At 42.1% G+C, this 27,470-nt stretch overlaps 1 long non-coding RNA gene across 2 annotated transcripts in view; it reads right to left on the reverse strand.

Moving 5' to 3' along the window:
- LOC105980777 overlaps positions 1-27,470 on the reverse strand; it is a 206,495-nt gene that overhangs the window by 104,033 nt on the left and 74,992 nt on the right. The window contains exons 1-2 of one of the 2 annotated variants that reach the window (XR_001174765.1): positions 14,077-14,415; positions 7,236-7,358 (exon numbers count right to left, since the gene is read on the reverse strand). This is a non-coding gene — a long non-coding RNA (uncharacterized LOC105980777). Of the gene's footprint in view, positions 1-7,235; positions 7,359-14,076; positions 14,416-27,470 lie in introns of those variants that run through there. The other variant, XR_001174766.1, reaches the window with a different exon arrangement.

Here is a 27,470-nt window from a genome sequence, read left to right on the forward strand (position 1 = left end):
AAAATTATATTAAGTGAAGTAAGCCAGGCCCAAAGAAACATAGGTCCCATGGTTTCCCTTATTTGCAATATCTAGTATATGTCTGAGTCAAGCAGAAAAGGTCAGATAAGTTGATGTTAGGGAAATGAACCATAAGATATGTATTCAAATGGGTTTTCTTTCTTTCATGCGATTGTTTCTAACACATTTATAAGATGATTTCTTTGTTGCTTTGTTTGTCCTTCCCCACAGTATAACCCCTGCTTTCACTGTACTTGATGTCAGTATAATTTGTGGAGCAGAAGGGGAAAAACAAATCATTTAAATAGGGATACAGGTGGACCCATTGCAACAATGAGATGTACAAGTTGTCATGTCGAAAACCAAAACTTTACAACTTTGTTGGGGGGGCGGGGAGAATTCGGGGGGCAGGGAGAGGATGGGAAGGGATGGGAAGGGGAGCAAAGGAGGAGGCTATAATGCTTGATAAGAAATGTACTCATTATCTTGCCCATGTAACTCCTCTGTACAGTATTTTCACAATAATATATATATATATAAACAAGTAAAAAAAAAGAAATGGAATAAATGCTAAAATATTATTAGTTGTAGATATGAAAGACATTATCTTACTTTTGTTTGCTAAATCTGGTGACCCAATCAGGGATAGATAATCCTTCTGGAAAGGAGTGGGGGCTGTGAATCACTGGACACAATAACAATCTACCATTACCCTAGGTATTGCTCCATGTTATAATTACATAGCCCAGGGTGTCTGATTACTAGCTGCTCTCTGCTCCACAAACTTCCCTCCCTCCTGAACTAATCTAATCGAATGCCACCTGGCTTCACATTCAGGCTGAAATTACAAGGCCCCTAGGCCTCTACCTGAGAACTCTGCTCCCCTTGAGATAATGCATATTTCCTCTCACATGGGCCCATAAATAAATTACCTGCTTTGACACCATACAGCACACAACCATGCTCTTTTCTTCGCTTGGTCTCACACTGCCACTGGCTGACCTACCATGTCCCAGAGCCACTTGAAAGAGTTTTGCCACTGACACTCTTGCAGGGGTCTATTCTGAAAGCAGCATGTGTGATGGGTGCTGGCTGTCAGCGTCTGCTGGCCTGGGCTGGAGCCACGGGAAGAGGGAGGCTGCTCCTCTCTCAGCTGAGACCAGGGACAGCTCCAAGTATGGCCTAAGTTCCCCAGGAGCCTCCGTGGGAATGAATGCCAGATACGAGCCTTCACCTTCTCAAGGTACTGGCTCACACGAGGTCCACAGGGACTTTGTAAACAGCTGCATCCAGCAGATGCCTGACCAGTCGCTCTGCAGTGAATCACCCTGTGTGAGTGGTGGTCTTGCTGCACCTGTGTGAGACCTTACATTGACAATGTGCCACCTGCTTCTCCATTGTACCCTGTGGCCTGGGTTTGTCTTTCCCATGCCCTCTTTCACCTCCTGAAGCTCAAAGATATTGATTCCTTTTCCTGGCAGGTTGTTCTCCACCTCCTACTTTGTGGTGGACTTGGTGATCTGTTCTCCAGAATTGATCATCTTTCTCAGTGAAGAGAACTGACTTGAGGGCCATTTAATGGGCGTGGTCTGCGGCGGGGGTGATGTGACCCGCTGCTGGGAAATGTGGTAGAGGAGGGGCTTGCTAAATGCTGCTGCCGGGAAAGGTCTTTTTTTTTTTTTTTCCTCTTAAAAAGAGAAGTTAGTAGGAGAGAAACAAAGGAGGGGGTAACAATGCCCGACAAGAAATATACTCGTTACTTTACTCATATAACTGTAACCCCTCTGCACAGCATCTTCACAATAAACTTTTTTAAAGGAAAAGAACAAACAAGAAAACAAAAGTAAAAACAAAAACACACTTCCCCCTAAGGCATATCCCCTGTAGTTACTGTACTTGAGTTTGGTACGCTGTATCTTGTCTATACACTTGTCTAATCTGGGGAGGGGAAGGGAAATAATAAAAATGCTGAAACAAGGACACAGGATGACCCATAGACAGTATGTTGGGAATGAACTTTACAACTTCAAGTGGAAGGGGAGGGGAAGGGGGGCGGGGAGGGAAGGGATAATGGTACAACAACAAGGTCAGGGTTAACAATGATCGCCAAGTAATGGACTCATTGCCTTACTCATGGAACTGTAACCCTCTGTTCAGCATCTTTACAAAAAAAATTAAAATAAGGAAAAAAGAGAAGTTATTGTTTCTATCTCAGTTTGCACAACAACAAAAAGTAGATAATAATAAGTGCTATAACCTCCATCAGCCAGCCGGGAAGAGAGAATCCCGTGCTGTGGATAGTGGAGCAGCACGTGGCCAACAGCCTTCTGTCCTTGTGACATCACATGACCTGCACATCAATCAGCTCCTACCTCCAGATCAATTCTTTGGCACATAGTGAGTGATCTTGTTCAAGCCAGTCAGTTTGTTTCCCTATTCCTTACAGATGAAAGCATCTAGTACACCCCACCTTCCCACCTCTCCTCTCCAGGTGACTCCTTCAGGATTGAGTGACTTCAGGATTGAGTCACAGTGTGAACTTCTTAGGGTTGTCTCAGTGTGGGTGAGGTGACCTGTACTTCTGCCCTCATAATACTTAAGAAGCTTTGTCATCGCTTGTCCAGTAGCCTGCTCCAGCTACAGGAACTATTTTTGCCCCTGGCCACCAGAATATCACCAGCATGTTTCCAGTCATGAAACAGATACTTGCTAAAGCGATCTGGTTTGCTGAATGGATGGACTGCAGGGCCCCGTTCTGGGATATGCCGGTATTAACCATACTCATACATTCAAATGGGCTCAGCCATCCTTGGTGCCTGGTTCATGCCTACAGTGGGTCATGACAATGGTAAGTACCATTGCCCTCTTTATCTAATCCTTAGGAATTCCAGGCTCCTGTTCTAAGGCACACCCTTATCTTTTGTCACAGCTACCCAGCTAGGCCTTCTAAGTTCCCAGGGAATCCACTGGCTTACCTCTAACTGTCCCCGAGACATTTATTTGGTCAGACTAGCATTCTTATCTGGTTTAACAGCTCTCTAACTTGTGTGGGCCTTCAATAATTTTCTTTCTGCAGGCCCCTCACCCACAAAGGGTCAAGGCATTTGCCATATGTATGACTTCTGAGATATTTAAAACATAGAAAGTAACAATTCATATGGCTACTCTATACTTTAAATCTAATGCATATGCAATACAGGCTCAATTCCAGGGGCTAGAATTTTTTTTAAAAAATCAAGACACACTAGCACACACACTAGCACACACACTAGCACACACACACACACACACACACACACACACACACGTCTGCATCTTTCAGTTACACAGAGAAATGAAAAGGTGGTAGGTATCATGAATGATGTGAAGAACTTCTCTCCACTTCTCCTGAGCTCTCTCTAGGTCGACTGTAATAGAGTTATCAGGATGGGATTATGGGAACAAATACCCCACTGGGCTCCACTTCTGAATTTGTTTTAGAGAGGAAAAGAAATCACATGTGAAAATATTTGTAAATCCTGCAAAGCATGGAGACTTAAATACTAAATACACCCATGGATTTCCTCTCTCATAGGAAAACCAAAGCTTTTCTTTCTGTTTTGTATTTGGTTCTATAAAAGAAACATGCACCAAGAGAAAAGAAGATACATTTACAGTTTTACGTTTTATCCCTGGATGAGGAAGGCATCTTAGATCCAAAAAAAGGTAGACAGAAGAAAAAAGACAAACAACAACACTAACAACAAAATAAAAAGGGAAAGAAACATACACTTTTGTGACTTGATCAAGTCTCAACTTTCTTTAGATTCTGGGTGATGGTTTCACTTTATGTCCATCAGGAGGAGCAAAGGTTTGTCTTCTTTGGGTACCTACATCCTATAACACTCAGAATTCTTTCCTGTTGCTCAAAATATGCCTTTGGGTGGATTTTAAGTCAACTGATTGATCGCTGTGATCATTGAAACAACGGTGGCAAAACTTTCAGACGTCCCTATGCTTAGGAAGAAGTTCTAAATGTCTCTTTCCATTTGTGTCCACTAGACTTCTCTCACCTTCTTTGGCCAAGGTCATGTCCTCAAGCCCTCTCTGAGTTTCAGGCATAAGAAGGGCCCTGTCTAAGTCCAGGAGAGGGAAGAAGCTTTCTTGGAATTGAAGAACTCTTCCTCTATTTGTGTCATCCAGCATGACAGCAGAGGCTCTGAAGACCCTCCCCCCCACCCACCTCACCAATTGGCAGCTGCAGGAGGCTGTCATGGGTGACTGATTATCTGGGTTCCCGAATTACTTACTGGTCAAGAAAACAATGCCATCAGCCAGGAGAGGCCAGGTATCTAAGGAGGTTTCGAATGACACATTTGGAAATGGATAGCCTATGGACACCCCTTTTTTACCCACAATAACTTTTCTACTCATAGCTTGTACTTTTGTTGAGTTGGTATGACTTTGAGAATAAGTCCTTTTTTTTCATTCTCAGTTTCTAAAGTCTTGCCACGTAACCAAAAGTGCCTATAGGGTATAAGGTCAGAACATGCATGCGCAGATTTGAAATCTGACTCCATAATTGATTCGTGTGTGATCTTAGAGATCTCAGCCTGTGTTAAACTGGGATGCTAACAGGACCTACACCCCACTGTTAGTGACTGTCCCCGCCACAATAATAGCAGTGGTATTGAGTACAGGCTCTTCCATAGAGTAAATATACAACAAATAAAGCTATTAGTATATCACTATTGCATTAGTGCTCTTTTCATAACCGTAAGTGATACAACAGGGTCCCCAATGTCCCAGTCAGTATATAGGTGATGCCACTCAATTAATTCCTTCTCACTTTTTAAAAAAAACACAAGAAAAATGATTAGAAGGTAAACAATTTCTGACCTGAAAAAATAATCCTATAATTTTTGAATGGTCACGGAGGCACACACCTGTAATGGCAGTTACTTGGGAGGCAGAGATAGGAGGTCATCTGAGCCCAGCCCCAATTAAAAAGCTAGCAAGAGTCCATCTTAAAATAAAAAGGCAAGTGTAGTGTAATCACAGCCGCTCAAGAGCAGAGGTAGGAAGATCACGGTCCAAGGCCAGCCCAAGGGAAAGCACCAGCCCCTCTAGGATAAACAAAGTAAAAGCAAAAGGGCTGGAGAAGTAGCCCAAGTGTAAATAAGAACCTGCATTTTAAAGCCTCACTTGATTTCCAGACACCAAGAAGGGTCTGAAGTCTGAGAAGATGGTTGTGTGGTTGGAACTAGAAGTTTCACGGAGAAGGCTTAGAACAGGACAATCGAGGCTGAGGAAAGGGGAAAAGGGACGAAGCTATGAACTTTGATTTCTCTCTAAACATGAAGGATGCTTACAGACACACCCTGAGTAGCTCATAAACTAGATTATGGAGACAATGGAACAGAGGTTGAGGCTAAAAAAAAATAATTGGTTGGTAACCAGTGATGGAGCGTTCTCAGTGCTATGCTGGCCCAGCTGACTTGGGGACAGAGGGACTCCATCATTATTTATTTGGATAGTATATAAGGAGACACACTGGAGATTGACCAGAGACTAAAGAACTGCCAGAAGTCAGGCCATGGAGGCAATAGTTATAAGGGCCCAATAAACCAAGAGGATCTAAATGACGGGCAGCATTAGGAGATCTTCATGAAGTAGAAAGGGGTATACATGAGCAGTACTAGCCATTGAACAGGGATGTTGGATGTTTGTAGCTTGTATAAGGTAGAAGGCTAAGAGGTCAAATGGAACAGGCTAAGAGGGAGATAGATGACTGACTGCGATTACAAGGAAATTAGAGGGAAATAATTGGGATTACCAGTTCTGTCTTAGTTTTAAGACATTTCCGGGCTGTCCATGTCGCGGGGCACAGAAAGATTATTTGGGCTGAGAGGAAAGATCCCAGGAGAGGCAGGTTCCAGAGGATCTCAAGGTAGATACAGCAATGCTTTAAATCAAACAGTGCAGTGAGAGGGAGAGAAGAAATCAGATCCTCTTAGACACAGTGAAGTATCTGTGGTGATTTCCTTAGGGACACTTAAGACACACTCACCTCTGCCCACAGGGTTACATTTCCTCTAGAATTTCCTTTCGTAAGATTGGCAAACGGCTTCAAAACCTACAGGGATTTCTGCACATGTTGAACGAGGCTAGGAATGGCTGAAATCCCCACTCAGTTCTGCTGGGAAGGGTATAGGGTCATATCTCACAAAAATAGCCACAGTAGCCACCTACAACTCCACAGTGCACTGAGGTCACGTTGCACCACAATGGCTGGCCCAGAACCTCAGTGTGGATAAACAGTACTTTCTCTTGTTGCATGGAATTCACACCCTAGGCCTAGCTCCTGAAAAAGTCTAAAAGGCCACAAATCTCTGTGTAAAGTGCTTTGTGGTTCGCATGATTTCTCGTCAAGGATCTCCTTTGTTTCTGAAAAATAACACAACATTGTCTGCACCATCTTTTTACAGATAAAGCAGCAGATGCTCACAGTCCATTTCCCCAAAGTCCTATAATCTCATGCTGTTTTCCCTGCTCTGGGCTCTTGTTCGGAGACTTTCTCTATCCGTGCAAACTCAGGTAGGGGATTTAGTCCTCCAAACCAAATGGAATGGTCCACATTAGGTGAAGTAGTATAGGCCCTTCAAAGAAAAATTGCATGCACTCATTTGTATGGGGCATCTAACAAGCAAAGGGGGTAGGGAAGAGGCTGGTGGGAGCTGGAGGGAGGGGAGACATTGGTCAAAGTCTCTAAGGTTTCAGTTAGACCAGAGGAATGTTTTGAAGATGATTGCATAGCACAGTGAATATACTTAATAATAGAGTATATTTCAAAGATGGCTAAGAGAGCAGATTTTTTTTCAAAAGGCTTGCACTACCAAACAAGATAGGCATGGGAGGTGATGGGAATGTTAAAGAGTTGGATTTTATCCTTCTCTGAGTTATGTGGATACTGGAACAGCACACTGTATCATATAAATGCATTTATTATTCATCTATAAGGAAAGAGAAAAAAATGCAATGGTCTCATCATCTCTCCTACTTCAAAGTAAATAATAAAGAGATTAATTTCTGTCCTGGCAGCCACCGCTGTTAACCACACTCTGTCCTCCAAGGGCATCTTGGATCGATTAGCACAGGCAACCACACAAGGTAAACTGCTAGTTGGAAACAGCAGTGCAAATAAAGGCTTCTCCTTTATTATCAAGCTATATTAAATAAGTCAAAAATTTGCTTACTCCGGATGTCAGGATCATACGTTGAAGCCTCCAGAGTTGACTGAAGAAAAAAACAGCAGGGTGATGGCCGCAAACCTCCTATGACAATGAGAATCTTCACACTAGTGCTGAGCTGGCTGTAGCCTGTATATTAAAAGAAAAGAAATATTGCCTTGAAGGTTACTTTTGAAGCATACTATGCCTTGAGACATTGTCTTTTTTTGTTGTTGTTGGATGTGGGGCTTGAACTCAGGACCAGTGTACTATCCCTGAGCTCTTTCGCTCAAGGCTAGTGCTCTACCACTTTCAGCCACAGGTCCACTTCTGGTTTTCTGGTGGTTAGAGATAAGAGTCTCATGGACTTTCCTGCCTGGGCTGGCTTTGAACCATGATCCTAAGATCTCAGCCTCCTGAGTAGCTAGGATTACAGGCGTGAGCCACCACACCTATCCTATATTATCATTTTACAAAAACTCTCTGTACTTTGTTCTAAAAGGAATGACTGTGTGTATGAAGTAATAGCTGCCTATATATTTAAAAATATAATATACACATATACATATGAGAAGAATTTTATAGGAAACCAGTTTTATGTAAACATACACCAAAGGTTCCATAAGAAGTCAGTTTTGTTGTAGGATAAAACAGAATTGAACATCCTTCAAGTACATATTATGATTCAAGAGTGAGTTTAAATTTTTTTTATTGTGAAAATACTGTACAGAGGGGTTACAATTACATGTGCAAGATAAAGAGTACATTTCTTATCAAGCATTGTTGCCTCCTCCTTTGTTTCCCCTTCCCATCCCTTCCCATCCTCCTCCCGCCCCCAATCCTTCCCCCTGCCCCCTCCCCCCCATCCCTGTACCAAAGTTGTAAAGTTGGTTTTCGACATAACGACTTATACATCTGGTTGTTGTAATGGGTCTACCTGTAACCCTATTTAAACGATTTGTTTTTTCCCTTCCCCTCCACAAATTATAACAACATCAAATACAGTGAAAGCAGGGGTTATACCATGGGGGAGGGACATACAAAGCAACAAAGAAATAATCTTATGAATGTGTTAGAAACAATCTTATGAAAGAAAAAAAATTTGAATACATATCTTAGGGTTCATTTCCCTAACATCAACTTATCTGACCTTTTCTGCTTGACTCAGACATATACTAGTTATTGCAAATAAGGGAAACCATGGGACCTATGTTTCTTTGGGCCTGGGTTACTTCACTTAATATAATTTTTTCCAAGCCTTTCCATTTCCTAACAAATGGGGCAATGTCATTCTTTCTGATGGAGGCATAGAATTCCATTGTGTATATATACCACATTTTCTTGATCCATTCATCTACTGAGGGGCATCTGGATTGGTTCCATATCTTAGCTATAGTAAATAATGTTGAAGAGCTTAAATTTTTTAAAATAGTAATATTCTTTCTTTACCCAAAGGTTCATAATATCATCATAAAATTTGTTTACAAGTGACTATCGAAGCATGCTGTAGGCAGGCTTTATCCCTTCTCTGGGGGAGGGTTCAGATCTAACCATAGACCAAAAGTCAGGAAGTGGAAAACCCTACTGGGAAAAACAGCCACAATTAAATTCTCCCTCCCAACCGTATTTCCCAAGAGTCCGTTGTGTCAGCCAGCACCAGGACAGGTATGCAGGGCCTACTTCCTTTTCCAGATCTCCACTTTTTCATTCTGTTTTCAGATAGGTAAATTAAACTTGCTTACTAGCTGAAATTTCAGACACCTAAGCAAGTGCACCGTCACTCTGTCTCCCAGGCTGCAGGCTGGAGCTCCTGAGTTCCCTCTGTCTAAAGCTTCACTGGACTTTCAGGATCAATGTCATGACAAGGTCAAGGTTGAGCTCAAGTACCCCAAATATGCCCATGACAAAGCAGCTGAAGAGCAGCTGGATACAGTTCAGTGAGGGAAAACAAACTCCCTAGTGAAGAAGACCATTAAAGAAGCTGGTTCATTGCTCTCCATGTTTCCATCATGGAGCCTGCTGCAGCTGAACAAAGATGCAGGGAAAACAGGGCTTGCCTCAAATGGTGAACAACTAAACCACCTCTAGCTAGGTCATGCTCCATCAACACCTAGTAGTCACCCAAAGGAAGGAAGGGAGGTGTTTGGAGAGTACCAGAAAACTTGGTGGCTTAGATCCTGGCTCTGCACCCTGGGTCATTCTTTAACCACATAGTAAATTATAAATCCTAAACTGTGAGATATATATATGTATTTTTAAATTTTTTTCTATTTTATTTATGTATGCATATACACATATGTGTAGATACATATATATAATATATATGTAAATACACCTACACACTCTAATATATACACAAATTAAACACCTCTGCACATATATACACACAGACATTCCTCAAGCAGAGAAAAAATCTTAGTAATAGCTCATTGCTCTTATTTTACTCATAAATTAGCTAGATCCCTGAAAGCACAGCCAATTCACTAAGTTGGCATTGTAAGATGTCGATATGGCTGCAAGTAGGTGGGCTTTCTATGAGATAATTCACTTTATTTAACATTTACACCCAACTTAAGTGTCAAAGTGATTGATAGTGAATGGTTGGCTAGAAATGGATTTAGAGCCTCACAGAGGTACCAGTTGTAACCTAGAATGAACTCAGGCTTTGGGCTGTCTGAATCACTTTTAATCTCCCACAACCCCTCGGGCTGCAATCTGTGGACAGGCAGTGTATTACCTGGGAAATAGCAGCATTTTCCTAGTTCAGCCATACAAAAATCAGTACTGTAATGTGAAGAACAACTCAAAGAATGCACCTCTCATTTGTTTCTTTGAAAGGCTGTTTTCAGGATCTTGCTCTACTAAACTCAGACCTCTCAATCTACCCTGATAATTCATCTCCATGTTTCAAAGACTATAAATAATATATGTCTCCATCTATTGCACTCTCTTACAAAATTGCTTAAAGGAAGAGGGCTAGAATCTTTTTAAACCTAGTTCCGCTCCTCATCTAGGGAATCAGAAAAACATTTTTTATAAAGATGTATTTGTGGTTTTCCGAGTGTCTTGCTTCAGCATAAATTCCTGAATGCAATGCTTGCAATGCAAATATTGACTAACCCAGCACTGACTGACCCAAGGCACTACATGCTCATCTCCCTAGAGTGATGGTAAAAAAATGAAATAAGTATATGACAGAAAAGACAAATGGATAGGAATTCCAAATCATTTTTGGTTTGAATTAGTTCTTATACTCTCCTTCAGGGTCACTGGCTATCAGATCTTAGATTTGTTCATTTGTTCCCTTAGGCAAGTATGATGGTCTGAATGCACCTGTCCACCCACCCTTCACACATTACAACATGGCTACTGTGACTGGAGGCATGGCCCAGGTGGTAGAGTGCCAGCCAAAGGGTGAATGCATCAGATACCAAGATCATGTCTGGGTCTCTGAAAATGAAAATAATAACATGCAGGAAAAAAACATGGTTATCCATTGTGGTACTGAGGTGGGACCTTAACAAGATGACTTTAGTCTGGAGAGGTCCACCTCATTAACAGAATCAGTTCCTTTATAAAATAAGTATGGAGAGCCCTTCCCTCCTCCACTGTCAGGTGAGGATGTAGCAGGAAAGAGAAACAGCCTTCAGTAGACACTCGAGGTGCCATGTCTCAGAACTGTGAAAAATTAGTTGTTTGTTTTTTCGTAAATTGCCTGCACTTAGGTATGTGTATATATATATATATATATATATATATATATATGTATATATGTGTGCGTGTGTGTGTATTTACAGCAGCAACAACAGAATGAAACAGCAGTATACTCTTTAACTAACTAAAGATAGCTCTCTGCATCAGCTTTTGTGTTAGTCACTGTGGAAACAGAAATTGTCCCAGGTTTGAAAGTATCCATAGACCAACAGGAGACAAAAACAAAAAAAAGACATCTAGCCATAAACCAGAGTGGCAAATGCACTCATCCCACAAAAGGAGCTTATATAAATGTATGCTCTTGGATAGAATTCCTGGGGAGAGGGAGAAAGACTCCAACGACCAGTTAACAAGAATGTTCTCATTTCCTTGATAATTACATTGCTCTGATGCATGAATAATACATTGTCATAATGATTTCTCAGCAGCATGTTGGGGGGCAGGGTTGGCGAGTTATTTCTCAAGACCCAATTGCCACAGGATGAAATCATGAGACCACAGGGCTCTCTTGGCCTTGATGAGAAAGTGCTCGAAGCCCTTGGTGATTGCAACAAGAGTAGGTATACACAGTGAGATGATGGGCCAGCCTCTAGTATCATGGCGCCAGCTGGTGAGGAATGGGAGAAGTTGTTTGGGGTCCCCAAGAATGTTTGACAGAAGCCTGCCATTAGAGAAACATGTGGGCCAAGGAAAAGAGTGGGTAAGTATTTATGGAGTTCCTACTCTATTGCTTTAGTGCTGCTTCGAGCACTGTTCATTGCTCCAGCACCATTCATTCTGCAAGATGCAAATCCGTAATTTGACTCTGGATACAATCCTGCCCAGTGTGTGGGGTTTGCACAAACAACTATGAGCCAATGAATCAGTCACTGTAAGAATCTTTATGCCCTTTAGAATAGCATTTCCCCAAGGAAACTACCAGAGATGCACACTGACATTACTGGTGTTCAGAGGTGAACCTTTTCAATGAACAGAAATCGAAAATGACTACGGAAACCAGCAGAGAAACCACAAATTAATTATAATGCGGTTACCTGAAGGAACATCACACACAAAAGAGCAGCCTTTGATGACTGGAAACGTTTCATGATATAATGCTAAATATCCAAAGCAGAACACAAAATTACAAAGCATAATAACTAATTTTAAAACACATGGAGACTACTAAAAGGTAATAAGTGCCCATCTCTGAATGATACATTTAATTTCCTTTTGTATTTCAGTCATTTTCAGATTTTCTACCTAAAAAGCCAGTAATTACAGGACTTGGGGCTTACTCCTTTTTTTTCCAAACAAAAGGAAACATGGCTCCAAATTCTCCCCAAAGATAGAAGGGGAATTAAGAAAACCTATTTGAGCAATGTCAATGCTAGTCCAATTGGTCCTTTTATTATGGCATAGTAATCTAAGGGTTTTAAGGGTTAGTTAAGCAATTATGTTTTCCTGGCTGTAAATTATACAGCAAAAGTAGCAACTGAAACTCAACAAACAGCTGTTTGGGGGGGAAAATGATGCGAGATGTCTTAATTCTCCCCACCTATTTCCTTCGGAAATCATAGCGTGTAGGATACAATTTTTTTTTCCAAATGGAATCAGTAAGTTCAGACATCTCATTCTTGTGAAAAACCTTTGGGAAAATGTCAAATATGCAATAGCTATAAAAATGAGGGCCTTCTGGTTAAAGTATATGAATTTTGAGAGGACGTGCATTTTCATTTAGTTGCTATAATAAAATATTATAGACCATGACTATGTGGCTTAAACAATGAAGTTCAAACTCAAGGTTCTGGAAAGGTTTGATTTCCAGTGAGGATGCTTTTCCTGCCTTGCAAATGGTCATTCATTCTCTCTCTTTCTCTCTCTGTCTGTCTCTCTGTTTCTCTGTGTCTCTCTCTATCTCTTTGTCTCTCTGTCTCTGTCTCCCTTCCTCCCTCCCTCCCCCTCTCCTTTCCCCTCTCAAACCAGTAACTTCTCAGAAGGTCCCTGCCCTCAATTCCTAATCGAGCCCTAATTACTTCCCAAAGCCCCTATTTATAACTATCATCATCACATTGGAAGTTATGGCTTCCGTCTATGAATCCAAGGAAGAATGAAATCATTTGCTATAGAACACCTGGTGTGGGTGATGAAAAGCGAGCCAGATTTGCAGGAAGAACGTTCCTTTCACTTGGATGGAGATGAAGGCAGCAATCTGTTCCTGCTCTTCTGCTAGCTACAAGGAAAGATTGTCCTCATTTTACAAAGAGAGTTATGTGCTGCAGCGAAGCTCAGAGGCCCACATCCAGCTGGGCCCTGTGGCCTTTTGCACTTGTCAAAAGAGTACCTAGAGCCTCATGAAGGGGTGGTGAGCAAGGGGAAGGAACAACCACAAAGTGAATTAATGAAGATCTATTGTCAGTCCCACAACTAATTCCTAAGTGTCCTTTCTCCTTGAATAAATCATGAATGATATCCATTTGTATTCTGGGTAGCATCAGAGTTCTTCTACCTCAGGAATTTGGAATAGGCTTCCTGAAGTTGATCTTTTTTTTTTGTCCGTCATAGGGCTTGAACTCTGGGCCTGAACACTGTCCCTCAGCTCAAGGCTAGTGCTCTACCACTTGAGCCACTGCGCTACTTCCAGTTTTCTGAGGGGTTCATTGGAGATAAAGCCAGCCGACTCGGGCTGGCTTTGAACGGAGATCCTCAGATCTCAGCCTCCAGAGTAGCTAGGATTATAGGCGTGAGCCACCAGTGCCCACCTTGAAGTTGATCATTTTAAATTCCTCATCTTTCCTCTTCCTGAAAGCAACTTGTAATTATAGCAAGTTAATACAGTTTTGCCTGTTTCCTTACCTAAAGAAACAATAACAAACCAGCGAAAGTCATTTCAACTATGACCCCATACATTTTATTTAGGAAGAAGAGCACTGCATATTACTCTTAGTTAGATGGCTTAAGCTCTCACCAGACCTAAATGTATGCAAGAATAGACTAAGGAAATATGAAGATACGTGTCCTCCTTGTAGGAGTTCTGGGGGGAAGGGTCATGATGCAAAGGCCAAGATACACACACAGGGTCTTACTTTACCCAGTCTCACGCATCAGAGTGCAGACATTTCCCAATCCTGAAAGCAAGACCTTAAAGGGTTGTTCATACAAGTTTCATTTTTACCTTTATCTTCCATTGAGAATTGTAGAACTTGTATCTTTTTGTTGATGACTTGTGTTTTCAATAGTCAATTCTGAAGAATACCATGAGGAACGGTAGGATGCTATTTGTTGCATCCAGTATTTGAACTACGGTACTTGGAAAGTGTCCTGTTGGAGCCTGCCTCTTGATGCAGCCCTAGATGCCTCTTGCTCTGTGACCGACTTGCAGCTGGAGTCCCCCAGATGTCTGCAGGCTCTGCCTCTTCTTCCCACCTCCCTGCATGTGCACCCCTGCGAGTGGAACTGTGTGCACTGCACTCTGACCACACAGGGTCAAATCCTGACACTTACCAGCTCTGCCACCCAGGACAGTTCCACTTAACCTTTCTCATGGTGTCTTCTGCTGCAGATGTTCATGAGCATGCGCATCACTGAGGGAGGACCGGAGATGATTTTGTATGCGAAACACTTCCCACAGGTCGTACTCAGAAAAAATGCTCTTCTGCATGACTCCTGCCCAGGAAGCCCTGACTTATAAATATCTGACTTACTGTTCCCTCGACATGTGAAGAAGAGAAAGCTACCACAAAGGCATTCCAGAGCCTGCTCCAAGGCCGGACATCCATCCACTGTTCTCCCTAAGCCTTTAGCCACCTCTAAGCCACGCACTGGGCAGATGTACAAGTCAGTCACATGACGCACACACTGTTTGCCACTCCTGGATGTGCCTTGAAGTCATACAATCGCAACACATGCAAATACAACCTAGGGCTTCTGGAGTCCACGCTTTGGTGATCTGCCTGAGAATGAGGCTCCTGGGGTAAACCTCAGGAGAGAAATAATGCAAATTAGAAAAGGGGATGGTGGACCCATCTTTGATGTGCGGTACCAGGGTGAACTACCACGTATGGTCCCAGTCCACAAAAAGAATGCAGAAAAAAAACAGTAAGTGCCTGTCTCCTGAACCCAAAGAGCATCCTACAAGGTGAGACACTTGGCTTTTTACAGTGGGAAACAATTTGCCAGAGTTGTTTTTAACAGACTCGCTTTTATTTATTTATTTTGGGGGATTAAAAAACAACAACAACAGAATTTGAAACTATAAAAATCTCGTGATTGGTTTGTTTCCCTAGCTTCTTCCTGCCTTTGCATAAACATGCCAATCAGTTCAGAATCCTCTCTTTAGAACCTTTTATCTGGTCCCAAAGATAAAGGTTATGAAGAAAGCCCCTCCTCCTTCCTCCCAACCATCATAGTCTGACTGAGCTCCAAGCCACAGCATCTGACTATGGGGAATCTTATCTGTTCTACTTGTTTTCTCTTTGTAGATCTAAAGCAGTTTAAGTTATAACAGCATTCCCTAGGCCTTCTACACAAATCATTCACATTTGCAACCAAACCCACAGACACTGCAGTGTGGTGACATAAAGACTTCAATTTTGCAAGAGGCACTAAATTTAATACCAGCCCTTTGGGGGCCCAAAGCCTTTGCTTATAGTCCTTTGCAGAGAGACTGATTTAATTAAGATGTTTTGTGTCTTCTACTTTAAAAAGAAGAATTTTAAACCTCTCTAATATTAAATAATTCTGTCTTTTAGAAATTGTTTTTTTTTTTTTTACCTGAAATAAAACAGACGGGCAGCTTTTCATTTACACAAAAAATTAAGAGCACGCGCACCTTAGCTGCCAGGCTTGGCTTTGTCTCAGGAAATTAGCAGAATGTAAATGAGCCAGCATCCGTGAAAAACCTCATTGATTGCTTCTCCCAGTTTTGCCTCAGACTCTTTAGGGCTCAGATATTCAACACTTTCAACCTCTGCATTATGTGCATGAAAATGACAGTGCTTTTTTTCTTTCTTTCTTTCAAAATCAGAATACCTAGAGAAGTTCACAAAGCATTTAATCAAGTCATGGGTCAGTATTCAGGAGGCTTTGCCTTGAAGAGGTGAAAGGCAGGAATGTGTTGTCAATGTCCAAAGTAAGGGTTGGTAACGGAGAATCTAGGGGACTAGGATAGGACTCTGAATTATGTAGTCCCAAACAATGGGTGTAATTAAAACTCCTATTCCTGTTGGGTGCTGGTAGGTCATGCCTGTAATCCTAGCTACTCAGGAGGCTAAGATCTGAGGATCTCGGTTTGAAGCCATCCCAAGGAGAAAAGTCCATGAGACTCATATCTCTAAAAAAAACTCAGAAACAGCCAGAAGTGGTACTGTGGCTCAAGTGGTAGAGTACTAGCCTTGAACAAAAGAAGCCTCATGATGGGCCAAAAAAAAAAAAAAGTCACACCAAAACAAAACCCTCCTTCTCCATCCTGGAGCTATCAAACAGGTACTGAATCTGAGAGGGAATAATTTCTGTGACTGGGGTTCCTAATAGCCATTCTTAGTTCCTGGGTCTAAATTCTAGATCTCCACGAGCCGGTGGAGATATTTGTCAGTATGTCTGATTTCTATGCCGTAGTTTTCTCAAATGTAATATGGGGAGAGGATGATAATGAAGATGATGGTGATGACAACTACCTCATAGTATCCTTGTAAAGATTAAGTGAATCAGTGTAAACACTTCGACCACAGTAAACCCTCAACAAATATTAGCTGTCACATTTTGACAATTCAAGATCACTGGTATGTATTTTGGTTTAGATCTCAAATGGTGCATCAAAATGGTGGTGGAAAACAGAAGATGGTATGTGTTAGAGGAAGTTACATCCTCAGAGAAGACCCTTGAAGGGGAAACCAGTCTTCTGTGCTTTCTCTCTCGCTTGCTTCCTGGCCACCATGAGAAGTGTTTTCCAATCTGATGCTCTGCCTCTCCACAGGCCCAAAGCTACAGGCCAAGCAGCTGTGGATCGAAACCTCCAAAACCAGGAGCAAAACTAAAACTTTCCTCCTTGTAACTTGTTTACCTCAAGCATTTTGTCGTAGAGATAGGAGGCTACCAAGGACCTCATTGTTTTCACTGTGCGTAGGTGCACATGCGTGTATGTGTTAACGTAAATCTTGTTTTCCAGAAACGTAATCATCTTATTAAGAGGATGAATTTTCAACCTCATGAAGTTTATAGTATGAAAACTTTTCTACATACATTTATAGACTTCCTACTCTCCCATCTTTAAGTCATTGTATGTCTAGGTCCAAGTCTATGTCTACTTCTGCTTGGAGTCTTCTCTGACATATGCGGATGTAAGGGGATGGATCAACATTTAACAATTCATTTTCCAAAGTTCTCTTCTATGACTCACTCACTCAATTGTGTGTGTGTGTGTGTGTGTGTGTGTGTGTGTGTGTGTGTGTGTGTTGGTACTAGGATTTGAACTCAGGGCCTCATACTCTCACTTAGCCTTTATTGCTCAAAACTGGTGCTTTACCATAGGAACCACAACTCCACACTTCTGACTTTTTATGGTTAATTGGAGTTAAGAGTTCCACAGACCTTTCTGCCTGGGTTGTCTTGGAACCATGATCCTAGATCTCAGCCTCTTGATTAACTAGGATTACTGGTATGAGCTACTGGCACTTATCACTCTAGCCTGCATTATGTTTTAATTTTGTTTACTAGGTTCACAGCTACCTAACAATTATGGCATATTTATTCATTTTTATAGTTTTTTAATTTAACCCAACAGTAGAGAGTATGTAAATATCATGAAGGCAGAAATGTCATGATTTATTCCCTGCTATATCTTATAGCACCAGCAAAAGTGTCTGACACAGTAGATAATAAATCTTTGTGGAATGAACGAGAGTATGGTCCTTGATCTCTTGAGATGTTCAAGCTCATGCCCTTGGCATTCATACCCAGGATAGTGCTCTGTGTGTGTGTGTGTGTGTTCCCTCAGCTTTCCTGAGCACCAAATGGACAGCACCATCACCTTTATCCTATTGTGCAGCTTGGCTGAAAAGATGACTGAGTGTGGTTGTCATTCACTGATGAATAGTTCAAGCATTCCCGGGCTGCAGTCACACTTTCAGTTGGTAAATTGTTCTGCGCTTACTCAAATTTTTCCTTAAAGCATATAATCAGCAGCTACTTCGCTCACATGTAACAGTGGGAACTGTCAGCCTAATTATCCCCTGTAACCAGTGGAACAAATTAACCCTGGAGATTCTGCTCCTTCCCACAGCATATTGCTCTACATAATCTTCTAAATATATGTAAACCTGAATAACATGGGGGTAACCCCAGGGCCACGGGTGGCAATTTCCTCCTCTCTCTGTCCCTACAGCATGGCATTATTGGTCATCAGTCCAAGTGGGATGCAGGGAGGTGGGTGCTGAGCTGGTACTGGCTGGGGCATCATTTGCAACATCTCTGGGGGTGTCCAACACACAAGGCCATAGATTTGTGTGGCTCCGTGGGCTGGCCTCAGTGCTCGATGGACATTCAGCTCTTTCCCAGGCAGAGTGCTACACTGTCTTCATCAGCTGTAGGGGAAGCAGGGGAAGAAAAGAGGGAGGCAGGGAAGAGGAATCTCTGGAGGTTTCTCCTTATGGCTTCAAGCTCTCTCTTGTAGCTTTCTACTGGTATATCTCCACTTCTACATTTATTATTTTTTATTCATTTGTTTTTGTCAGTCGTGGGGCCTGAACTCTGGGCCTGGACGCTGTCCCTCAGCTCTTCAGCTCAAGGCTAGCGCTTTACCACTTGAGCCACAGCGCCAATTCTGGCTGTTTCTGCTTATGTGGTACTGAAGAATTGAACCCAGGGCCTCATGCATGCAAGGCAAACACTCTACCACTGAGCCACCTTCCCAGCCCCTTCGCGTCTACATTTTGTATTTAGCTATTCATTCATTACTCATTCATTTATTCACTCACTCCTTCCTTCACTTAGTGTAGATGGTGGGAATGTCTTCCGCATACCAGGCATCAAGACAAAGGAAACAAGAACAGGAGATCAGTGAGTTAGACTTAGCCTGTGTCCTTAAGAGCTCAAAGTATCAAAAACAAGGGTTCTGGAGATGCTTCCCCTTTTTATAGAACCTATTTTCTACCAGGACTGAGTCTTTCAGTTTTGCCTCACATGATCTGAGCAGGTGATCAAGCAGGTGGTGGAAATAGAACAAATCACATCATTTTCTCCAAGAAGCTCAGTGCCCTAGGGGAGAAGAAAATGGCTATTAAAAAGCTCCTATGAAAGAAGGGAGAACACACATAACGTTGGCCAGAGGGAAAGCCAAAATGCTAAAGATCTCCACAAGAAGGAAAGATCATACTCAGAGCTAGAAGGAGAGAGGGATGGATCTGGGAATGCTTCCTAAAGGAGAGGTCAAGTCTTCTGCAGGTTGAAGAAGTTTTCTTAGGGTTGCAGAAAAGACGTTCAGCCCTGGGGACAAAGCATCGTAGAGAGAAAGCATAGAACCTAGGATTCGTGATTCACTGACTCATAGAGAAAATATCCCAGAGGCATTTGCCCTGATTGACTAGTGATGAACTGCTGGGAGCAGGTTTTAAAGAAGAGCACTTTTCTGTCATGGGTGGAGGGGACTGGAGCCAGGTGAGTCTGGGGACCACGGGCCCACAGGAGAAGCGAGGTGGTGGTGGTGATGGAAACGAGACAGTACATAAAGGGACAGTACTCAAGCATTGCCACTCAGGGAGCAGTGGGGAGGGGGCAAAGGCAGAGCTGCCCATGGGGACCACCGAAGGCCTGGTCTTCTCTACCTTGAAGGACACACTGTGTGTTAAGATGTGATTCATCTCAGTTAATGCTGTACTTTGACCTTGAACGCTTAAAAACATCTGACAGACCCGTTCAAGTGGTAGAGTGCCTGCCTAGCCAAGCACAAGGCCCTGAGTCCAAACCAAACCAAACAAAAAGATGCAAGGATGAATAAATGGATATAGACTACAAAAAGAAAAAAAAGGAGCTTGTGCGATAGAAAGTTCCTAGTCTAAGGACAGATTCTGTTATTTATTTATTTATTTTTACAGTCATGGGGCTTGAAGTCAGGGCCTGGGTGCTTTTCCTGAGCTCTTTGCCTCAAGGGTAATACTCTACCCCTTGGAGCCATAGTGCCACATAGTTTTTTTTTTTTTTTTTGTGGTTAATAGGAGATAAAAGTCTCATGGACTTTTCTGCTTGGGATGGCTTTGAACCTTAATCCTCAGATCTCAGTTTCCTGAGTAGCTAGGATTATAGGCGTGAGCCACCAACTCTCAACTAGATGGTTGGAGAGTCACATGGATGTCTTCAAGGGTAGGCCCAAGAGCAGGTGTGTGAAGGAAACTCGGGATTAGAGCAGAGTGTGTCCCTTGTGATGAGGCCACATGAAGACATGGAGAAGAGAGATGACAATAAGAAGCCGTCAATGCTAAACCTCACTGGCAGGAGTGTACAGCAATGGTTTTGGCCTGGTGGATACCCTACCCCCCATGTTAAGCTAAGCAAGCTCCAGACACCAACTCTGCAGCCACCACATACCTGACCAAGGTCAGGACAAGTTCACCTCAGTCAATGTGAAATTTATATGGATGTCATCACTTTCCAAAAATAATGAGAAGAGAAATGGGGGCAAACATTATATAGCTAAGGTGATTTTCTCCTATTGATTTTGGAGATCTCACTCTTTAAAATTACATGTCTCCCAAATGATTAAAATCAGCAGAAATGCTTATCATGCCTTTCTCGCTCCATTTGGATTGCAATCATTATTAATATTAAATGGATTTGGATGCTCTTAGAACTCATAATTGACTTTTAATTAAGTGCCAAACTGTTTCCAACTGTCACACATCCCCTAAAGATTTCTGCACCACTTCTAATTTACTCCTGATCCTGGAAGGCCAGTGAACGGATGCAGGATGCACCTTGCTGTAGAATTGCAAGGGGACAAAGCGTGGCATGCTCTCCACCAATATCATTAAAGAAAACCCAAGCTCTTTTTGAAAAAGCATCCCTGTGGTACATCTTGGCCTGATATATGCATGACATTTCTGGGTACCCAATAATTACTTTGGAGTCAGAGCTAAAGGTCTGGTTGAAAAGTCAGCTCCTAAGGCAAAACTATTCATTGTGCTAAGTGTTATTGTCCTGAACAGTAAGTCATACTGACAAATATAAACATATAAGACATATTTTACTATGCCACATATGACCAAGAATCGTTTTGCAAAACTCTGATTCTGTAGTATAAGCTTACACAATTGGCTGGGGGAAGTATAAAAGCGTGACAACTAAGGCAGCAGTGGGAACACAGATTAGCCTCCTAATGTCTTCAAAGACACCACACTCCCCGCCCTCCCCCCCAGTCCCTGGTGCTGAGGTGCTGGGAAATCTCTCCCCTCCCCCTTCCACACGCTCTCTTGATTCACTCTTTCCTATTTCTGGTCAATGTCCTCTTATCACAGAAGCCTTTCCTCTACTCCATATGGAATCAGTGGTTTCATATTTCATTAGTTGAAACAATTAACTGATGAGCGTGAATGTTTGTAGCACACACCATCTTCTGTAAGTGTTTAGTTCAAGTTAGCATGCATCTGTGACGATGCCTCAATTCCAAATTCAAACTTAGTGTACCTTTGACTCACTCATTTACACATTCCTCCATTATTCAGGACATATTTATCATATGCCTACCCTGTCTCAGATACTGTTTTAAGCTGAGACAATGCAGTAAAAAAGAACAATTCTAAAAGTCCCAAGATCCTTCATGAAACTAATGTAATAGGAAATACAGCAGAACAAACGTGCCAAACAGTCAAGTTTATTAGATATTGCCAAGTAATGGTATAGTAAAGAACTTCCACACATCTGAGTAAGACTGCAAAGAGAATGCTTATCTGAGGGGTTCAAGCGTAAGTCCTGGGGTGAAGACAGCATCCACTTATCTGGATGAAGAATGGAAATAAGGGTTCAGTCATAAAGATGCCTTCAAGGAACAGGAATGGGAAATGTCTAGAGTACTATGAGGTGGGGAAAAATGACCGAGGAGATGTTAGGTTCATAGGTCTTAGTGAAGACTATTTTATTTTTGGTGCTTCTCCTGGGGCTTGAATTCAGGGCCTGGGCGCTATCTCTGAGCTCTTATGGTCAAGGCTAGTGTTTCTACCACTTGAGCCACAGCTCCACTTCCAGCTTTTCTTGGTGGTTAATTGGAGATAAGAGTCTCATGAACTTTTCTTGCCCAGAGTGGCTTCAAACTGTGATTCTCAGATCTCAGCCTCCTGAGCATCTAGCAGGATAGGTGTGAGCTACTAACAACTGGCAAGACTCTAGTTTATTCTAAGTAAGATGGGACAAGAAAAGAAAAAAAAAAAAACAAGATTCACATGTATAAAGACCTATGTTGATCTATTAAATTCTCTTCCAGAATGGTTCTATGAGCAAATGTATCATCTGAAGCTGGCCAAATGCAAAAAGTTTTTCTAGAATTTTCTAGGAATGTTTTCCTTTCAACATTTATTATCTCTAGTTACTGAGGTTACTAGGAAAGAAGGGAGGAAAAACTCAGTTTTGTGGATTCAACCCCCTTCCTCCACCATAAATTGTCACTGCAATTAGTGTCCTGGTATGAAAAACACAGGGAGGTTCATCTATTTGTGGGGTTTTGGTTTGGAGAAATTTTAAAATTAAGGAATTTCCTATTTGAAAATTCTAAACAGAACAATAGCAATTTGAACGGGTGAATTGTAAGTAGTTTGTACTTTGCACTGTATGTTTGAACTTTAACCTTTCAAGTGCTGACAAGACCAAAGTAGCATTATTTCAGAATATCCCAAATTTTCTGAGATCTTGGCATTGTGTTCTGAATATGAGAAAGATTAAAGGCACTCACCCATGGTGTTATATCTTGTTAAGTCAGCATGGAACCAAACATTCTGTGTCCCAGCCCAGTATTGCTGCTTCTACTCCACACCCTTCTTTGTAAGTGCCAAGTAGGATTTATTTTTAGCTTACTTTTTAATTTTTTTCCCTAGGGTCTGGCTGCTGGCCCTTAGTTTTTTGTTCAAGGCTGGCACTCTACCACTTGAACCACAAGTTTCACTTCCAGCTTTTTGGTGGTTAACTGCAGATAAGAATCTCCTATCTGAGCTGGTTTTGAACCACAATCCTCAGATCTCAGCCTGAGTAGCTAGAATTACAGGGCATGAGCTCCTGATGCCAGCTTAGCTTACATTTAAATTTTCCTCCTCTTTTTACATTTTAAAGTTTTTGTAAAAATCAATTCATGAACCTGGTTGAGGAGAATCAAATTACAAGTGATATTCAGTGGAAAGGAGATCGCTTCTTTCGCAGGCTCAATCTACCTAAAAATTCTTCCTAGAAGAAACAACATTGCAAAAATCTTTGGGTATTTTTCTAAAGACATTTTATGCCTATATAAATGCATAAACAAATGTTTTTTTGGGTAAAGTTATTTGATGCAGGTGTTAAGTAAGGGAGCATAGTTACTATCACTGGAATACTGTACACACCATTAGCCAGTCCCCAGTAACTTTCCTAAGTAACCCTTGATGAATAGGTGGAACCTTAAGTTACCACGTAAGACAGTATTGTTGAGTGTGATCCCACTGTTACACCTGAAGCTTTCTTTAACCCCCCTTGCATGCTTTTTACTGAATGATGTATAAGATAAACTTTGGCTTCAGCTGAATTTTTGGTTTATATTTTTATTTGATGCACATGCACCTACTGGCTCTATAAGGTTTGTTTAAAAAAAGAAAAAGAACACAATTCTTCATCTTCCATTCACATCTTCCCAGGGGCAATCCTTTCTCTATGAGATGATTTTGTTTCTTAAAGGAAAAATGTCTGTACTGCTACTTCATTCCCCTAGTGTTTTTTTTTTCTTTTCCCCTGGTGTTAGTGATTTCTTTGCCTTTCTTTGTGCTTATTTTCTGCACACTATTATTCATCCAGCCTGAAACTGTTTGCCAAGTATCTAATTCTCCTCTCAAGATGTTCAGGGGTGTCAGTTTTGTATTAGTTATTTTTCCATTCCCAAAGAATCTTTCTTGACCTATTCCAATCTGACCTGATTTCTTCCTGGACTTCAGGCTCAACTGTCTTCTGGGGTTTGTTTTTTAATAACAATCTAGAAAATTCTCTGCCTATATGGTTTCCTTTTCTCCTATAACCTATGTCTCCCATTTTATTTATTTTTGCCAGTCCTGGGGCTTGAACTCAGGGCCTAGGCACTGTTCCTGAGCATTTCTGTGCTCAAGGCTAGTATTCTACCACTTGAGCCACAGCACCACTTCCGGCTTTTTCTTTTTCTGTTTATGTGGTACTGAGGAATTGAACCCAGGACTTCATGCATGCTAGGCAAGCACTAAGCCACATTCCCAGCTCCCATTAATTTTTTATTTTCTGGGGTGGAACACATTTTGTGCTAACTTTCTGTGGAAAAATTCAGGAAGTCATTTTTTCTTTTTCTTTTTGTGCTGGTCCTAGAGTTTGAATTCAGGGTCTACACACTGTCCCTGAGCTTTTATGTTCAAAGCTAGTTCTCTATCACTGAGTCAAAGTTCACTTCTGGCTTTTTAGTCCACTTCTGGTATGTTATACCTATAATCCTAGCTACTTAAGAGCTGAGATCGAGGATTGCAGTTCAAAGCCAGCCCAGGCAGGAAAGTCCATGAGACTCTTGTCACCAATTTACTACCAGGAAAAAAAAATAGAACCAGAAGTGGTGCTGTGGCTGAAAGTGGTAGAGCACCAACTTTGAGCAAAAATGCTCAAGAAAAGTTTCCAGGCCTTGAGTTCAAGCTCCATAACAACAACAATAACAACTAGTTAAACTTTAATAAGAGAGCCTAGAAGGAACTTGGTCTTCCTCATTTACGTAGGCTAAACTACTGCAAATGCAGGGCACAGTTCTCCTCTTTATTAATTATTAGGCCACATCAAAGATCTGAGATCTCATCATTTACTGATAGAAAGTCAAATCCACCACAGCAGAGGAGAGAAACAAGACAGACAAATGCTGAGAAAATTTGCTGAGACCCACATCACTGCCAGCTGTAAAAATAGTCCTAGCTGTGCTAGGTGAAGACACAGCAAAGAATGCACAACAAGGCAGCAGAGTTGTTTCTCCTGTCCTGAGCTACACCTGCACCACTTTCCTTTACCTGAGAGAGACACAGGATGGAAATGAGAGTAATACCTGGTTTTGTTCCAATCAGAGAGGAAGATGCCATTCGTAGCAATGTCACCTCATCAAAGCCCCACCTCTCAGGGTGACCCATGCCTGCAGTCCTAGCAGAGTGACGGGAATACAGACCTTTGGGTTTGTCCCCACATACCAAGGTTCTAAGCACAAGTAAGAGTCATTTTCTTTTTCTTTTGTTGGCTGTGGAGTTTGAACTCAGGACCTGGCCTCTGTCTCTGAGCTCTTTTGCTCAAGACTAGTGCTCTACCACTTTGAGCCACATTACCACTTCCAGTGGTTCATTGGAGATAGAGTCTCACAGACTTTCCTGCCAGGGCTGGCTTCAAACCATGCACTCTACAGATCTCAGCCTACTGAGTAGCTAGGATTCCAGGCATGAGACACTGGTGCCTGGCTTACCAAGTCATTCTCTTTTACTATTTCTTCCTTTGAACTTAACGAGGCTCCTCCAATTTCTGGTCAGAGGCAAACTCAAGTACTCAAGGGGACTTGAGATGTTCTGGACATTGGTGAAAAATAGCCATTTTCTATGAATGAGACAAATTTACCATCTCACAAGGATCAACCAACCAGGGCCCCATGGAGACCAAGTGGCAGAAGTAAGAGATGAACACCCACATCTGTCAGGTCTGTCCCTCCAAGGAAGAAGGTAAACAGTAGCAAATCCCTTCTATTATGTCCAACTGCTCTGACCTCCTCCTCCCAAAAATTTGGTGTATACTCTTTCCAAAAGCAACTGAAAGGAAATCCTTAGGCCAATATCAAAAGGAATCCCAACAGAAACTTCCAGAAAAAAAAACAAATGTAATTACCTAAATTGGAAAGAAAAGTTCCTTACCCTGAAATAATTACATGTGTACTTGTAAATATCTACACTTAATTAGCTTCAATGTTCAATTGAAGTTTTATTATGTAGTGTAGCTACGGAGTAGAACATTGTGCTTCCTAATTAATTTTTTTTCCCTTAAGAAATCTTGAACTTCATCTTGACATTTAACAGTCGCTAAGCCAGAAAGTAGGATATTCATGGCTCACACTGTCTTCTACCTTTAAACATTCACCCAACCTTGAATTGGGTGCTGACTTCAAAAACCAAATGCCTGTTGAGCGCTGGTGGCTCATGTCTATAATCCTAGCTACTCAGGAGTTTGAGATCTGAGGATCATGGTTCAAAGCCAGCTGGGGCAGGAAACTCCATGAGACTCTTATCTCCAATAAACCACTAGAAAACTGGAAGTGGTGCCGTGGCTCAAGCGGCAGAGTGCTCACCTTGAGCTGAAGAGCGCAGGGAAAGTGCCCAGGCCCAGCATTCAAGCCTCATGACCAACAAAAACAAAACAAAAAACCCAAATGCCTGAAAATGTTCTTACAGAGAATGGGAATGGGAATCTTTAAGACTTTTTTTTTTGGTCTGTTCTGGGGCCTGAACTCTGGGCCTAGGTACTGTCCCTCAGCTCTTCAGCTCAAGGCCAGAACCACAGCACCACTTCTGGCTTTTTCTGCTTATGTGGTGCTGAGAATTGAACCCAGGGCCTCATGCATGCAAGGCAAGCACTCTTCCACTGAGCCATCTTCCCAGCCCGTGAATGGGAATCTTTGATTGGTTTGCATTGGGGAATGTGAGTGAGGGCTTGAACTGAATCATCCCTGATTTTCATAGCTCCATTGATCTGCCTTCAGGCGGAAATTAGACCTCAATCATTTCATTCTTTCAGAAAAAAATACAACCGATCCAGTCTTTCCACCCCTTCAGGAAAGCCGCTCCAATTCACCTTGAGAAACAAGACCCCCTAGCAAACCCCCAACTCAGAAACTCTGCCAGGAAGCGTAAGGCATGTTGTGCTTCTATCTTCTCCAGGTGCCTTTGGAGACCACCCAGGAGCGCTGGCGCCTGGAAGGTTCTCACATATGTCAGTTTCTTCCTTCTTTTCCACTTCAAGTTCCCAATGGTGAGGCAGAGAAGCCATTTTTCATCCTGCCACTGCTCTAGACTAGGTCTGGGGAAATCCACCAATCTTCTGTAACTATTAGGTTGAAGGGTACGGACGTTCGCAGGTGAAGGGTGGCTTTATGCAGTCTGAAATGCTTCTGGTGTGGCTGAGGCGCTTGGGAGAGGGCAGGCTGATCCTTGAGGCCCTTGCAGCATGCCCAGGTGGCTTCTGGGAGCCACTATCACACTCCCTTTAATAACTTCAGGATTCTAACTCTGCCTTTAAAAGACAATCATGAAACCTCGAGAGGGAAATTATAAATACATCTATTTAGCAAATAGATACACATGCACCCTACATGCATACATG

The sequence above is a fragment of the Dipodomys ordii genome, unplaced genomic scaffold, assembly GCF_000151885.1.
Source record: "Dipodomys ordii isolate 6190 unplaced genomic scaffold, Dord_2.0 Scaffold10, whole genome shotgun sequence".
Lineage (NCBI taxonomy): Eukaryota > Metazoa > Chordata > Mammalia > Rodentia > Heteromyidae > Dipodomys > Dipodomys ordii.